This window comes from Balaenoptera acutorostrata, chromosome 8, assembly GCF_949987535.1.
Source record: "Balaenoptera acutorostrata chromosome 8, mBalAcu1.1, whole genome shotgun sequence".
Taxonomy (NCBI): Eukaryota; Metazoa; Chordata; class Mammalia; order Artiodactyla; family Balaenopteridae; genus Balaenoptera; species Balaenoptera acutorostrata.
Genome location: NC_080071.1, coordinates 56,902,243 through 56,919,910, shown reverse-complemented (window position 1 = coordinate 56,919,910; position 17,668 = coordinate 56,902,243). Strand labels below are relative to the sequence as shown.

General features: G+C 39.4%; 1 protein-coding gene across 6 annotated transcripts in view; it reads right to left on the bottom strand.

Annotated features, from left to right (window-relative positions):
- Positions 1–17,668, bottom strand: part of PLCL1 (phospholipase C like 1 (inactive)) — a 402,844-nt gene that overhangs the window by 157,206 nt on the left and 227,970 nt on the right. The gene's annotated exons all lie outside the window — the stretch shown is intronic.

The following is a 17,668-nucleotide window of genomic DNA, read 5'->3' as shown; positions in this document are numbered from 1 at the left end:
TTCCACTATTTAAGGTTTGCTACCTAAACATAGTTATAAAATTAATCATCTCACTAAATTTAACCTTTAAACATTACCGTCCTAGATTTTATAAACAATACTAACCATTAAATCCCTGTATTTCTTTCAAGAACCACAAAAATTCTATAACCAGATATATCATGGACTTAACTTGGACACACATTCTATGGATAAGTCAGCCAAAGCCTCTTATGAATTAATATTGGAAGCAAGCCTAAATAATATCAGTAGAATACACTCAGTATAACAAGGACATTCATTCAAAGAGTACTCTCAAATGACAAATTCATTCAGAATATTTTAATCAGTTAAATGTTCCCTGGCATTGGTACATTGTGAATGATCCACTAAATTGAATGACTAATCCACTAAACTTCCTTGTAACGCTTCTCAAACTTTCTTGAAAGTGAAAAGAGGAGTAATTTAAATAAACCAAGTGTTTAAAATCTACTGTTTCCACAAAAGGCTAGCTGCTGAGCAGAACATTTATAGAAATAGGCCTAGCTTCCAGACTTGCTTTAAAAAGGATGCTAAATATATTACATTGAAGCCTTAAATATTGTGTAAAGTTTAACTTAATTTATAGGAACACAGCAGTGAAATGACATTTTAGTTCCAATTTTTAATTACTCTGTTAGTTTAATAATATTAGAACAAGACTTTCTGGTCCTATGCATGCACTGACTAATATTAATCACTTCACTTTCAGAAAAGCATCACATGTATAAATTGTTACAGACTAGGTCAAGTCCTTTTTAATGGAGTCTCTAATTAGGATCTTCAGTTGTGTGCCTGTGGTGGAAAGAGGTCTTGAAGAACAACCTGGACTCATTAGAAGCCCAACTTTGTCCATCCACAACACTTTGTAATGGCTCCACCTCCAGTTCAGAAGTGCTGCGGAAATACTTGTAAAGGTCTGTATAAAGAATGCAAAGTAAGAAATTATTTGCATAGGCCGCATATTCTTCTGCAAACCACCTAGATGATGACAAAGTGGGCATTAGTTTAAAATATTAAGCATAAGTTGGGCCAAGAAGGTGTCCAAGAGAAATTATCTCTAATACCAGAAGGCAGATGAGGTGAAATAGGTAGGTACTCTATCTTGAGGAGAGAATCTAAAAGCTAGAAGCAAGAGCGTAAGTTTCTGGCTATTGCTTCCCACATTACAACTAAACCCGTTGAACCAACAAAAGATTCCAGAAAGTAACGCCAAGCTGTGGCAGTTTCAGGAATGGGTTTCATAGCTTGGGTTCCATAAGAAGCACCTGTATTATGCATTCATTTGACCATTAAGTGCAGAACTGTTTAGACCTGTCTTCCTTGCTCCCCACAATAGATTCCTTACTTCAACACTAGTTGAACCAGCATAGTCTAAGTTAGCACAAAATGGCAAGCTCTACGCCTTGTTTTTTAAGCTATAAAGATCAAAAAAAAAATTGGCAAGTCTTAGTAGAGGTCTGCATTAAGATGTTTATTATTAAAAAAATTCTCATTATTAGTTCAAAATAATGATTGCTAAAATTTTCATATGACTTTCTTATGATTCTGTATAATTCAGCTAGCATCTATGATAAACAATGGGTATCTATCAACCCCTGAATCTAGAAGGCTGGCTGGTACATGCATCTGCTCCCTGGGAATTGACTGGAGCAGGTAGCTTCCAGAGGTTGATTGGGTTAGGAATGGTACATAGTTCAGAGAGAAGGCTGGAAATCCTGATAATTGATTGCAAAGAATAGCTCCTGTTAAGTAGAGGTGATAATCAAATGTTTAACAAAGCACATGGCAAGGGAGAAACCAATTGGAACAGTCAGAATGGATGCTGGCTCACAGCAGTACTTGTGGTAACTGCCTGTTGAACATGGGCCCAGGGAGGATGGACTGCGCCTCAGGATACCAGCATATCTTACAGTAAGAAGCAAGCCTAAACAGCAGGACACTCAATATCCCACAGCCTGGAGACTGAATTTTTATGGCCTTTCTAAAACTACACAGTTCAGCTTTTTCTAATTTCAAGTTCAAATGAATCTTTACAATAGCAAACCCCTTCCCACAAGCTAAGTTAATAGAAATGAGGTTCTATTCCGTGCAATTTAAGAGCAAAACTAAAATAGGATGTCAACAACAGAGAAAATCACATCCCCATTTTTCACATGATCCAAACTGTATTTCTATAAAATCCTACTATGGATTTAACAGAATTTTACTGATGTTAAAAAATATTCTATTTGTGGAAGTGTAAATTGGTACAATCACTTTGGAAAATGATTTGTCTGTATCTATCAAAATCAAATATATGTACACCTTGTCATCCAGCAATTTCACTCCAAGACACATATACAACAAAAATGCACATGTATGTTCTCAAAAGACATGTATAAGAATGATCATTGCAGGACTATTCATATAAGTTATTAAAAATTAGAAACAACTCACAGGTCCACCATCTAAAGAATGAATATATAAATTGTGGTATATTCATCCAACAGAATACTCTAAGGCCATGAGAATCGATGAACTACAACTGCATGGAACAAATGGATCAACCTCTCAAACACAATGGGAGCTAAAGAAGCCAGAAATGAAAGAGATCATTTTGTATGATTCCATTTATAAAAATTTCCAGAATAGGAAAAACTAATCTACGGTGTTAGACGTCAGGATAATCACCTTTGTGGTGAGGGAATGACTGGGAAAGGGTGCCACAGGGCCTTCTAGCATGCTCCATTTTATGATATGGGTTCTGGTTACGTGAGTATATTTACTTTGTGAAAATTCATGGCCTTGTACCCCAATGATGTGTGTGCTTTTCTGTATACATGTTAAACTTCAATAGAAAACATATTAAAATAACTAGAGGGATTTTTTTAAAAATCCCTCTATAAGTGTAATGTTTCACTGTTTACAGTGCCCTTTCCCATCCATCGTCTCCATGGCAATCACAATCCTGTGTGGTAGACGGGTTGTGCAGTATTATCCCCAACTTATAGATGCAGTAGGAAGGGAATAAACATCGCATACTTTAATGCAGGTTACCTCATTTTATCCTCTAAACAACCCTATATAAGAGCTATTATTCCTCTGTGAGTTGGTTACATAGCTAGGAAACAGAAAAGCCACCATGCCTTTCTGCCTTCAAAGCGCAAGTTTTTACTAACAAAGTTTGCTGAGTCTATAGAACACTTAAGGCTCTGAAAAGTTAATTAGCTTAACTAAGTTACTAATTGGCTTACTCGCTAAATTATCATTACCCTAGTCTTCTAACTCTCAGTCCAATAGTCTTTAGAGAGCAATATTGACTCAGACTCATGTACCAGCCACCATGCCTGTAGAGTCTGACCTCAATCACCCCTTGTTGGTGTTAGAGGTGTCTTTATTACAGGGTTCTCCTACCATTAAATAAATGAGAGGATGTATACAGCACTCAGTTTTTGCTTTTACATTTGTATAACATCGTGCCTGGCATATAGGCACATAATAGAAGATTAATAAATATCTTTGATTAAATAAGCAAATTAGGACACAGTCTTCATAAAAGAAGGCTTAAAAGAAAATTCGAATGATTCTTTTCAACAAAAGTCTCCAAAATAAAAACTGAAAGTAAGTAAAGTGATTTCTAGTTGTTCTCTAGCTCACCAATGTTGTGACCTGAATAATTCACTTAGCCCTTGTGGGCATCAGTCTCCCCGTTCATAAAATGAGGGTTTAAACCATATGACTTCTCTGATCCCTTCAATGTGTATTATATTAGGCCTCCCTGACCACACAGTAGACCCCGCAAATGAATATTAAATGTCAAAGTAATTTTGACAAGTGCATAATGCTACTAGAGCATTACATTGTCAACTCTGAGCTCACTAAATTGGCCTGGGAGAGAAGGGACTATCTCTAATGTTAAACTGAATCTCAGTTTTTCCTTAAAAAACTTCAAATTAAGCAGACATCTCTGCACTAACTATCTATGGGGTGCAAGGCATTGCAATTATAATCTACTGAACTGGGATGAAACTGAAACCACACCCCTTAACCATTCTGGCATCACCTTTCTTACAGATAATCTAAGATACACTATGGATGCACAAAAAAGATTCTACTCTCTGCATGAAATTGTCATCAACTCTGGGAGGTCAAAGGTTATTGGAGATAACACTTTGGGTAATTTAACAGTGCAAATGTCAATTTGGACATGTAATAATTTGCTCCAAACAAAAATATAATTAACAATTCAATAGACCTTCTAGCTATTTGTAACTGCACTACCTTAGGCATCTATATCTCTGTTTTCTTTCTCAAATTCACACACTCTGTGGATACACACATACATACACCTCACACAAAGATAGGAGGTAGGGGAGAAAAAAGGGAAAGTGGGTTCTATATAACTTTCATAGCCATATCTATCCATTAAACTTGAATTTCATGCCCATCCCCTCCTTTCCAAAATCTGCATTGTGGTATAAATTAAGAAAAGAACAGACTGAGTATTTCCTCCTATGGATATCCATTAGGGCTGCAATGCCCTATGCGTCTAATCTACAGAATTCTGTACAGTTGAAATATTAAGTAAATTACAACTCTGCACATTTCCATCAATTAAGGAGGCATATAGTTATATATTCACAACTACAGGTATGACTGTGACAAAACAAACAGTTCTTACTTAAGTCTATTCCATAATAATGTTGGGATATGAAATGGAAGTTAATTACTAAGGTACGGGTAGAGCCAGTTAGGGATGGTACAGCTAAAATGTAGTAAAAATATCTTACTCTTACTATTACTACTACTACTACTAGCCTACATTTACAGGGAAATGCAAAAAATTATGCTTTAGGTGCATAATAAGTGCTTATATAGATCATTATATTTAATCCTGGCAGTCTACATCTTCATTTTATGTATGGGGAAACTGAGATGGTACTATTTCCTATTCATCCCTCCCAAACCATTCTTCATCTTTCTCTGCCCTGCTCTGTGCCCCAGGAAGCCCACCTCTATGGGCCCTCGTCCTCATGCTGCTCTTGGGGTTCTGCCAATGAAGGGACCAGCTGAAGAGAGAAATAGCAGGATGTTGATTCCTCCCCTTCTCTCTCCCAGACAGGCCATGGTCTTGAAGTGCTTGAGTTTCTTCTACCCATAACCACAACTCCTGTTGGGAGGCCCCTCACCCAGAGTTCCAAGAACAAACTCTCTCTCCTCTGGCCCTTTTAGGCCTAAGGGTGGCAATGTTTCCTTCTGTGGCTAGTCCCTGAGTGATTCACCATCATTTGTTGGTTCCCTTCCCACCACATCTTTGTAAACTCTTCTTCAATTAGCCCTTTGAGTGTGTCATCTGTTTGATGAAGGTTGTAAGAGAGTGAGGCAATAGAAGTGAAGGAGTTGTACACTTTGGATTGGGTGGATGAGCATATCTTAATCGTGGAGGGTTGGGGTATAGGCGCAGGTTCATTTTAAGTCACTGGATCAGCTGTCTGTGGAGGTGCTCTACAGCCAACTTCTTGGTCAGGTTTAAACCAAGTGGGGATAAAACCTTTCCCGATGCAATATCATCCACACTCTTGATTTTCTATGTTACCACAGAAACAGGAAGCCACCGTAACAGGAGGAAGTGGTTTGAATGGGCAATAAATACATTGCTATGTAGCAGGCTAGAGATCAAGCAAAGACAAATGGTGCTTTTACAAAAGTGGTGTGCTGGACATCCATGAAAGCATCACTATGTACTGCCTGCCTCCCTACACACACCGCTCACACACACACACACCGCTCACACACCGCTCACACACTGCTCACACACACACATACACCGCTCACATACACACACACCCCACTCACACACACACACCCCTCACACACACACACACACCATTCACACACCACTCACACACTGCTCACACACACACACACCGTTCACACACCACTCACACACACACACACACCACTCACACACACATGGCTCACACACACACACACACACACACTGCTCACATACCGCTCACACACACACACCACTCTCACACACACACACACACACACACACACACACACACACCGCTCACACACTGCTCACAGACTCAGCACTCATGATCGTAAAATCTCCAGGGAACCTAGCATCATTCTAAGTAGATGTATGTTAGTTAAAAAGAGTACATTAGATGTCTGGCTCTTCCCAGCTGTCATTTCCTAGCCCAACCTTCCATAATACCCTTTAATACATACACGTCTCACACACGTGCAGACTCACACACACAAACACACACTCATATAATTCACACATATCCTGCTCAACTCTTCTCAAGGAAACTCCCAGGGAAAACTGGATAAACAAGTACAGTTTCTCTTCCACTGACTTCAGTTTTTATTTCCTGTGTCCCTTAGAATCACTCTCCACCACTCCCACCCAAATGAGACTTTCTGCTGCATTTGCCTTATCAATATCTGAGCTCAGCAACTCATTCACCATAAAGACTATGATTGAAAAGAGTAACACCCTTGAGATATTTATACTTTAACATAAGACCATCCTTGATCCAAGTATTACTAAACACATGATTAATTATAGAATTAAAGGAACCAGCCCTCAGTATACTTTTTGGGAGGGGAGGGGGGACAGGGGCAAAGGGACCCTTTTTTAAAAAAATAAATTTATTTTATTTATTTATTTTTGGCTCTGTTGGGTCTTCCTTGCTGCGCGCGGGCTTTCTCTAGTAGCGGCAAGCGGGGTCTACTCTTCGTTGCAGTGCGCGGGCTTCTCATTGCGGAGCATGGGCTCTAGGCACGCGGGCTCAGTAGTTGTGGCTCACGGGCTCTAGAGCACAGGCTCAGTAGTTGTGGCTCACGGGCTTAGTTGCTCCGCAGCTTGTGGGATCATCCCAGACCAGGGATCGAACCCGTGTCCCCTGCATTGGCAGGCGGATTCTCAACCACTGCGCCACCAGGGAAGCCCCAAAGGGACCCTTTTTGCAGCTCCTGAAATTTCACTGCATGGGGCACAACTTCGTCAGACTAATGCAAGGCCTCTTTTCTTCTGTTTTTTTCCTCTCTGATGGCTCCACTTTGAGGGAATGGGACATGGAGATCAGGAACAGCATGCTACCTCAAACCTATAATGCACCCTGTTAGATCTAACCTAGTTAAATTTCAGAATCCAGGTAGCCCCTTCACACACAGCACTGAAGAGATTCAAGTTCCCGGCCTGCTGGAGTTGTCTGTCTGAAACAGGCATTGGCATATGCAGGGTCACGAAAAGGCCTCTTTTGGGTGTGAATCAGGAAGATCATCCAGAGCTGAGAGCAAGCTTCTTTAACAAAGGACCGTTTCTACTATCCACTGTTTAGAACTGGAACAGTGCAGTGTGTGTGGACGCAGCTCTGCTGCAGGTTAAGAAGGGAATGTCATCACCTATCACTTTTGATGATTAGAGGCTGACCTCAGCAGACCAGAAGAAACCGCTCAGCTGCCAACTGAGCTTCAACACCAAGACCAGAAAGAGGAAGTGGGAGCGGCCAGGCACAGAGTGGGTACTTGGTATTCAGTAAGCACAAAAAAATGACACTAAAATTATTTTACAGTTGAGTCTCCTTCAGGTAATAGAACGAAGCACAGACTCTCTCTCTTTCCCTCTTGCCCTCTGCCTCCCCTCTCCCCTTCCTGCCCCACCTGCTCTCCATACAAGACATTTTCAAAATGCTAGAATGTGGTGTACTGAAGACCGTCCTCCAGTGTTCTAATGGGGCCCTAACACAATTTACGCAGCCTTAAAAGCAAGCAACGTCCTCCTTTCCTCCATGCAATTTGGGTTGCTTTACTAGTAAATTAGAGGAGTTAGAAAAACAGGATGTGCTACAGTCTGCATTCTGATAACTACCGATTTGTTCAACTGATTATTTTTCTTTGAGAGGAGTGCTATTTTTTTTAACTGTATTATGTAAGTCTGAAAAGAGTATGCTCACCAAAGAGATTCTGCAAAAGTAAAGTTGCTATGCACATAACCGATCTTCACAAGCAAAAGTTTTTTTTTTAATTAACAGACTTTATTTTTTAAAGCAGTTTTAGATTTACAGAAAAATTGTGCAGAAAGTCCACAGAGTTCCCATATACTCCCCTTCCCCCGCCTGCAGTTTCTCCTGTTATTAACATCTTGCATTACTGTGGAACATTTATCAATGTGTGGCATGTGAACCAATATTGATACATGTTTATTAACTAAAATCCATAGTTTATATTATGGTTCACTCTTTGTGTTGTATAATTCTATAGATTTTGGCAAATGTGTAATGTCATGTATCCACCATTACAATATCATACAGAACAGTTTCACTGCCCTAAAAATGCTCTGTACTCCACCTGTCCATCCTGGCCCCTTCCCCCAGCCCCCCACTCCAAGAACCACTGGTTCTCAAAATGGGTTCGTTCTTAGGAGATTCACAAGGGAGAACAGGAAAGGCTTTACCTAAAATGGTAGTACATGAAACTACATCAATAACAGAAAGAAGGCTGGAGTTATAAGAGATATGTAAGTTATAAGTGAAAACAGAGCAAAATGACAACACATCTGCACCAGAAAGAACAAAATTTAATATTTGTAATTTATTAAAGTCACGGATATGTGTCACAAGTTAAAGCTCCAGAGTTCCACTAAATCCATTTAAAACCTGAAAATTATGGGACAAGTATTAGGAGAATGCTTTGAGAAATGACAGCTTAATACCTTGTCTCTGAATGCAGATGACAGCATCCTCTTTTCTCCACTGAAACTCTGACAAGATAGGGAAATGGGTTTCTAGAACACATCTGCTTGGAGTGATCATACACGTGAAGAAGAAAATGGCTTAAAGCTCATTCTAAAGTAAATTCAAAAATTAGGTCTTCATGATTAGCAAAAATTTTAAAGTATAAACAAATCAGATGTGAAATTGTTTATTCCAAGGAAGATACTCTATTGAACTTACAAAGAACTGAACAAGAATATTTCTAGTAGGAACTTTAATTTAGGCACACCTTACCAATTTGAAATATTTCTATTTTCCTAATTTAGCCTTTAGCTTTTTAAAGATAATTAATACCTAAGTAAATTTCATGGGAATCATGAGCTATTCTAATTGACTTGTGTTTCTATATCAGAAAAGCTTCCAAAGAAAGCATATCTTATATCTCCAAATATAAAGGGACCTCAAGTATAAAGCAATCTTCCCCATTTCCCATTGAGATGACTTGGAAAAAAAGCATATTTACATTAATCCAAATACACAAACTTTTAGGGATACAGATTGCATATGATGTTTGTAACAGGATGTGAAAGTTGAACTCATTCAGTCCCAGTTTCTGCTGAAGTCCCTAGAGCAGAGCTGATACATTCCAGAATGAGGTGTGAGACACTGTCCAAGACCTGCAGCCCAAGACCCCTTCTCCTCACTTTTCTTGAGGGCATAAAAGCATAGGTAGACAGTGAAGGAGAATATTGGAGAAAGCTATTGGTGTGCTGTGAGCCTCATCCACCCCACAAGAGGGAGGGGCCAGGGAAGGACTTGCCCCTCACCTCAAGCCTAGGGTGAGGAGCCTCAACAGAATTACTTAGAGTAACCTGTGTTTCCTGGATGTGGTAGACTGGCAACTGATTTACACACCCGAAAATTCGAAAGGGCAAGAGGCTGGTTGAAGCAGCCTGGGGCAGCAAAGGAGTGGCTGTGGCTTGAGAAGCAACTGCACTCCCATGATGGTGGAAGGTCCTGTGCACCCAAAGGAACTCCACACATATATGCTGGAAATCTTGTTTACCAACCCAGATCCAGCTTCTACCTTTTACCATCCTGCTCTGTGTCCTGGAGGCTGACCTCTATAGACTGTATCTACCAAGCTTCCATCTAGGTTCACCCAATGGTAGGTACCAGCAGAGCAAGGGAGGAGAGAGAAGAGGGGGTGTTTATTCCCCCCGCTCCCTCTGTACTGACTGAAAGTTAACAGAGGCTCTTGGGAAGTCCACTCCTCCTGCTGGACAGTCCTCTCCTGCAGATATAGTTCTCTCTAGGCTCTCTGTCCACTTCCTTCCTTTGTCCCCTAAGCCCAGGGGCAATAATGGCTCTACACCATTAACAGGTGTTTCACATCCCTTATTTGCATTCCTTAACCCTGCCCACACTTCTATGAAGAGTCCCTTCACCGAACTCTCCTCAGTTCCTCAATTGGAGTGTGCCATCTGTGTCCTCCCCAGACCCAGGTGACACTGCACACGGGGGCCAGCATGAGATCTCCTTAGATTCCAACCAAGAATTCTGATCCCCAACAACAAAAACACAAACATCCCAATTAAAAAGTGGGCAAAGGACTTGAATAGACATTTTTCCAAAGAAGAAATACAAAGTGGCAAATAAGCACATGAAACATTCGTTGCTCAACATTACTAGTCACTAGGAAAATGCAAGCCAAAAATCAAAACCGCCATGTGATACCACTTCACACCCATTAGGATTTTTTATTGTCAAAAATAAATAAATAAATAACAAGTGTTGGTGGGGAACCCTTGTGCCTTGCTGGTACACAACATAACATGGTACAGCTGCTTTGGAAGTCAGTGTGACAGTTTCTCAAAAACTTAAACATAAAATTACCATACGACTCAGAAATTCTACTTTTGAACATATTAAAAAAAAAAAAAGAAACCTTGAAAGTAAGGACTTGAACAGATATTTGTATACTAATGTACACAGCAGCATTATTCACAAGAGACAAAAGGTGGAAGCACGCTGGTATCCATCAGCAGATGAATGGATAAACAAAATGTGGTATATTCATACAATGGAATATTATTCAGCCTTAAAAGGGAGTAAATTCTGACACACTCTTCAACATAGAAGAACCGCAAGGACATTATGCTAAGTGAAATAAGTCAGTCATGAAAGGACAAATAGTATATGGCTCCTCTGATATGAGGCACCTAGAGTAGTCAAATTCATAGAGACAGAAAGTAGAATAGTGGTTGCCGGGGGCCAGGGGAAGGGGAAATGGGGAGTTAGTGTTTAATGGGCACACAGTCAGCTTGGAAAGACTAAAAGTTTCTGCAGATGGATGGTGGTGACAGCGCAACCAGAATGTGAATGTACTTAATGCAACGGAACTGTACACTTTAAAACGGTTAAAATGGTAAATTTTATGTTATATAAATTTTATCACAATTTTTTTAAAGAAGAATGCTGATAAGCAAGTAAGAGGCCTCAACTAAAGGACCTGGAAGTGTACGGCCAGAAGCCTAGGAGCCCAGCAAAGCATTGTGAGGGACCAGCCAGGAGAAATGCTGTCACCCACGTAAGAAAATTATAGATGAGCAATTCCCGGTGATGGAGAGATTTCCAGAACCCGCGGAAGATAGTGAGTACTTTCCTGCCCAACCTTTCCTCTCTCTGATTACACATGCCACCGTGCTTCAAGGTTAGCAAGCTGGTTGAAGAGGAGAAGAAACAGAAGCACTGAGTGAGAGAGAGAGAAGAGTCCCGACATCTCCCATTGCAGACGGCCAGCCTGCGACAGGCCTGCCCTGGGATGATGGGGAAGCTGTAACTTGGATAAAATTTGAAGTTTGGGATAAATACCCTTGACTGGAAACATGAGTCACTAAACAGAGACTGTTTCCTAACCTTTCAGAGGAAGTGGAAGTCACTGGAAGAGTCATGAGGCTATATCTAAACTCCAAACAAGAGCAAGAAGAATAAGTAGGAGCACAGTAAATTTAAACGAATAGCAGGTGACAAAAATTAATTTGCTTTATGATGACCCTCCATGATAAATACCTGTTCAAACCTAATGGTTATATGAGTAATTGAGTTGTCCATCTTTTAAAACATGCATCCTATAGAATTATATATTAATTTTGGAATATTGCAATTTTCATGAAACAATTTTATCCAGACTCTCCATTTCTACTCAAACTTTAAGTAATCAGCTTTCTAAAAATCACATCTTCACATATGTCTAAATTGTTAGAAACAACATTTACAAGTCATGACTTTCCAGTCATATTAGGTTAGAGAGCTGTTTTCCTTCTGTCCTGAGGTATACATTTGTGATAGCCACAATATAAATACCTACTGTACTGCTTTAAAAGGCATGTTTAAAATTATATGCAGTACCTGCCATTGCAAACTCATACCTCCAGGAATAATAACAGAAATTGTATTAAATTACTTTGCCTCTTTTTTGACCCATCATGTCAGCACACCTCTGTGAACAAATAAAAATAGCACTGAGTGAGGTCATTTCAGTCTAATGGGTTTTCCCCAAATAGTACTTTGCTGTTCAACATAAGGTAGCTGAGTGAGTGCCCTGTAACATGAGACACTTTATCAGGATTCCAATATAAGGTGATTCCCACAGGCGGTTACAGAGACTGATAATAAAATAACATTCCAGACTCACACTATCTTCAGCAAAATAAAATTCTCCCACTGTATTCTCTTCCTGGTAGGCCGTGCCCTGTGCATTTGCCCTTCATGTGGTACACTGGTCTCTGCACATTGTATGTTATGCCTTGGGGAGTCTCCAAGTGGACTCCAAGTGAGAGTCTAGGGAGTTATTTCTACTTAGGAAGGTTTGTGTTCTCTCCTGAGCAAACGGGCTTCTAAATTACAACTATTAGCAAAGGCATTTTACAAGTTCCACCAAGAGTTATCCTTTCCCAGACACTTTTAAGTGTACACTTAATCTTGGCACCAAGCTCCCTTGATCAACTATAGAAACCATATCTTTGAAATGCAAATTCTCTAGCCAGGGAGTCAAGGCCCTTCAAAATTCAACACCCTCCAATGGTCCAGCTCTCTCTTCCACTCTGCCAGGAAGTTCATGTACTTCAGTCACATTTGTCTCCTTACAGCTCACTGCTGGGGGGCCTTTGTTCTGCGGCTAGCTCTCTCTAAAGAAACTTCTACCATTCCTTTGGTGTTTCACATCCTACTCATCCTTCAAGGTCTAATGCAAATCCCTAGTCCTCATTCCTGAGAAAGTCTTTCTCCAGATCAAGCCAGGAGAAGTACTGTCTCTTCCCCTAAACTGCCAAAACATTGACTCACATGGGCTTGTCTTGTACAGAATTTCCCAACCTTCCTGTCTTAACTGCCCAACTAGGTCGAAAGCAATCCAAGGGCAAGGACTAGTGATTCTACCATTGGATATTTCATGGCTTAGTATTCACACTGCTTAGTATGGTATCTTACACATAGCAAACTGTCATAAATAATTATTGAATGAAGAATAAGAAGAAGAACAGCAATCATAACTGTCTGGAAATGTATTCATCTAACATTTCGTCTTATGCATTGTAAAGATTCATTCAAAAAATAATGCCAACTAGTCTTTGTTTATTAAAGTTATTTTTTGAAAGTCCCCCAGTTAGTTGTTTCATTCAATAGGATATAATTTATCCCCTTGGGTTTGAACTATATAATCCATCCTAGAAATTACACTTCAGAAAAAATAAGTGATAAACACTCTGCTTCACTCAGCCCATTTGTATACCCGACACCCTTTCCTATCTCTGAGTAGGTCCGACCATCAATTCCTTTAAACCACTGACACACACTCGGCCTCTGCATATTCCTCCTCGTGACAGAGTTTCAGTCAGCCCCAGCCTACACTTCTCTCTCCAATCTCTCAGGCTCTCTTCCCCTCTTTAACATACAGTATTGCGTAGCAGGAGGCCTTCCACAAAGGAAGAATTTATCACATGCCTGATGATGCTTCCATTATCTACAAAAGAAAAACATACTTCTGCTCCTAAAACTGAAACTCAGTCTCTGTGCTGAAATCCATTCAAAAATACACCCTCCAACCTCTCCAATATAGAAAATAAACTCCATTCGTTCAGTTTACATGACCATGTTTTCAAGAACTGAAACCATGGTCTGATAATGAAATATTTGACGTATGGCTCATGTGGCATAAATATAAAATGTATAGCAGAGCCTCACTAAAACATTATCAATTTATTTAAAAACCGTGCGTCATTTCTTTACTAATCCCTATGCCCTTGCTGTTCTGTTATTCTTCAGTACTGAAGAATAATATAGACATGATGCCAGAGCTTGAGAAAGGACTCTGTCTAAGGAAAACAAGTTCTAATCTTGATGCTGCTAAATTACCTTGCTACTTCACATCTCATTCCCTCATTCACTAAGTGAGTATTCTAGTCTAGATCAGGGGTCACAAACTCAACTGCCTAGAGGAGCCAGACAGCCACTAGAGACGATTGGAGCGGGTTTGGCCGGGAGGACAACAGGGAGTGGTAGAGACTGGTGGAAAGTGGAGAGCAAATCCTGCTCCAAAGGACACAAGTGTTTAAGTGTTTAAATCTTGCCTTATTGCCATGTCAGAATGTGGGAGCAATATGGCCAGATCTTCTGACTTGTCTAAAGAAGCTGGAAGTCAGGACTTATCTGTGATATTAACTGACAGCTAATTCCCTGTCCTTTTAAAATAAAACTGTGTATATCTGATACTGTGTAGGCTCAGCCAAACACAGCTGCAGGCTAGATGAGACCTATGGCTGCACAGTTTGCAACCTCAGGTTTAAATGATCTTCCTTTCTTACTTTCTTATATAAAATTGTCTGGTGTTCCCCTCTATATGATTATTCTATAAACTAATGAGATTTTATATTTTACCCATTTCAGCCAGTTTCAAGAAACTTGGCTGAAAGGGAACATCAGACAAAATGACATGGCAGAGAAAACACAGGATATGAAGTCAGAAAACCAATTCAAGTCTCTGTTTCATTCTTTAAAGCTGTATGGCTTTAGGCATGCGGCTTACCTTTTTGGAAACTGAAGTTTTCATCATCAGTAAAATAGGGATAATTTCAATTGTTCTAACTTGTAGGGTGATGCTGATATTTGAATGAAATTGTGTAAATGGAAGCACTTTGTAAACTCTAAAGCACTAAACAGCTCTCAGGAATGATTATTGTATTGTCTAACTCCCCAAAGATCAATTCAGGAGAAAAAACAGACTGAGATTAGCTGAATATCACTTACAGTAAAAAAGGAAAGAGACTTCTCAGAGGCCAACAATTGTTCTGATGTTAAATCTATCAAAATTATTAAATCCACATGCCTCAACTAAGACCCAGTTTAGCCAAAATAAATAAATATTTTTAAAATTATTAAATTAAGCTAAACGTGGTGTCGAACCTTTGGGTAATTTGTAGCACACACAGAGTTTAATCTATTCTGGCCCCTGAAACATCCACTCCAATAACCAGGCAAAATCTACTCAGTTCAGGGTCTCTAGATAGATAGACTGGTGGTAATCTTGTAACTCGGGATTTAGAATGATACACAGGACCTGTTTATAATGACAGAATCCACACTGTGATGAGAGCTCTGAACAATTTCCATAGCCATAGGTTGATAAAGGATGCCATACAGTAGAATCTGATATCAGTCCCTGCTCTGAAACTGAACCACAAGAGGATTTTCAGTCCTATCCAAGTCCCCTTCTGTAGGTCCTAGATTTGTTATTCTCTTCTGTTCCGGGGACCCCACCACTAATCACAGAGAATGCTTAGACTTTTCTGGTTAACCCTGAGAATAGCTAAGTAATCCTGTGGTCCCCTCCCATGGTGCCTCACTTAACGTGGGTCCTCCCATTTGTACAAACCATGACACTCCGTAATATCAATTAAGCAATCAGGGGTTGGCAAACTATTTCTGTAAAAGGTCAGATAGTAACTATTGCAGGCTTTATGGGCCACGAGCTCTCTGTCGCAATGTGTTGCTGTGGTGGTGGGAAAGCGGCCATAGACTACACCTAAGTGACTGAGCACACTGTGCTGCAATGAAACTGTGATTTACCAAAAAGGCGGGAGGCCACAGCTTCCCAACCCCGGCTTTGGACTATTTATTCACTTTATTCTGTGAGCTATAGTCAATATCAGATGATATTGAACTTTTGAAGAATTATTTTTATGAAAAAGGATGCCAAGTAAAACTAACAAAACACTGCAACATGCTCTATACCATGGAGTTTGCTTTCTTCTCAAGGTAACCCTATGCGGTGGTTATTTTGCTCCCCATTTTACAAGTGAGGAAACTGAGACGTAGCAAGCTTAATAAACCAGCTCGGTTACACAGCTAGTGGATGACAGCCAGGATTTCCTCCTAGGTTTCTCTGACCCTACCTTGCCCTTCCACCAAAGCATTCAGCTGCCCATGTGGTATACTCAGGAATTTCTGAATGCCTCCAAAAATTCCTGAGCTAGTCTGAGATATGGATACTCATTAAACTTTCATCAAAGAATGTTCATAATGAAAGTGATTATTAAAAAAATTTAGCTGGACTGAATCATGCAACAGGAAGAGTAAGACTAAATTCCATTCACTATCCTTCTGTTTCCGATTGAGCCTATAAAATTTTACTTAAAAACCCTTTTGTAGAAGAAGCCAGTGAACTAATCACAGGCCCATTTCTAATGCAGTAGACTTTTCTAGATAAGATAAACCATTTTTCTGGAATTTTCACTGGGACTTCCTATTCTCTCCCTACAAACAATGTCACCAGAAACATATTTTGCCTTCTCTTGTGCTTAAATTTGAAATAGAAATCTATTTTGCAAACCTAACAAAGTTGATGTTATGGACCACCTAGGAGACAATCATTAAAAGGAAAGAACTGCATTATTAAAAAATTCAAATATTTAGCAGGAAGAAATCATGAACACGATATTCTTTCTATTGAGGATCTGGTAAATAAACCATATTTAAATGGGTTTTTAAATGTATTTTCTTAATAGTGAAAATGTTGTCAATGGATCTTAGTTCATTTATAAATTCCAACCTACTGGCTCTGATTTCTAAGGAAGTAATGTACCTTAACTTCCTTGAAAGTCAGAGCCAGTCACTGTTGAAGGTTTTGTAACACATTCGAACATTACCACTTTAGTTGCTAAGAAAAATTAGTTTCAAATGTTTTCAAGATAACCAAATTTTTCTAACTACAAATTACCGTAATGGGTAAATGTAAAATTAATGAAGTAATTTAAGAGTTTCTTTGTCTTCAAATCAGTAATATGCCTTTAACTACTGAAACATAGAAAGTAAAACATGTTGAAACAAACCATTAAAACATGTTTACATTTTCAAGAAATTGGGAAGTACCCATTTCCCACAGATCTGCTTAATCACTACACTAATAAAAACAAGTCTAAAAAGTTCTTCAGCAAAGCAAGATTTGTGCCTTGATAACCAACTAGTTGAAGTTTAACATAAATACAACTAGTAGTTGTGTTCCAGTTATGCTTCCCTTGAAGGGATATGAAAGATGCAACTGATAAAATAAAATATAATCAAAAACCTGGGAAGCACAGTTAAACCTTTTAACTAGAAGATGCTGGGATTTAATGGTATGTCATGATGAAAATATTACACTTTATTCATCCTTCTGTAATCTTTTGTGCATTTTGTAGATCTGTGTATTACTTAGATACCCAGACCTGGAGTGTAAGCTGGCAGATGGCTTTAAATGCAACATACAAAATAGCCAAAATTCTATTTTCAGAGAACAATGGTAATTCTAACCACATCCCTCCAAGCCTCTCACCAGCCTTTGATCCCTTTGAAATAGTGTCTTTTCATCCTCTTTCTATCTTCAGTGTCTAGCACAGGGT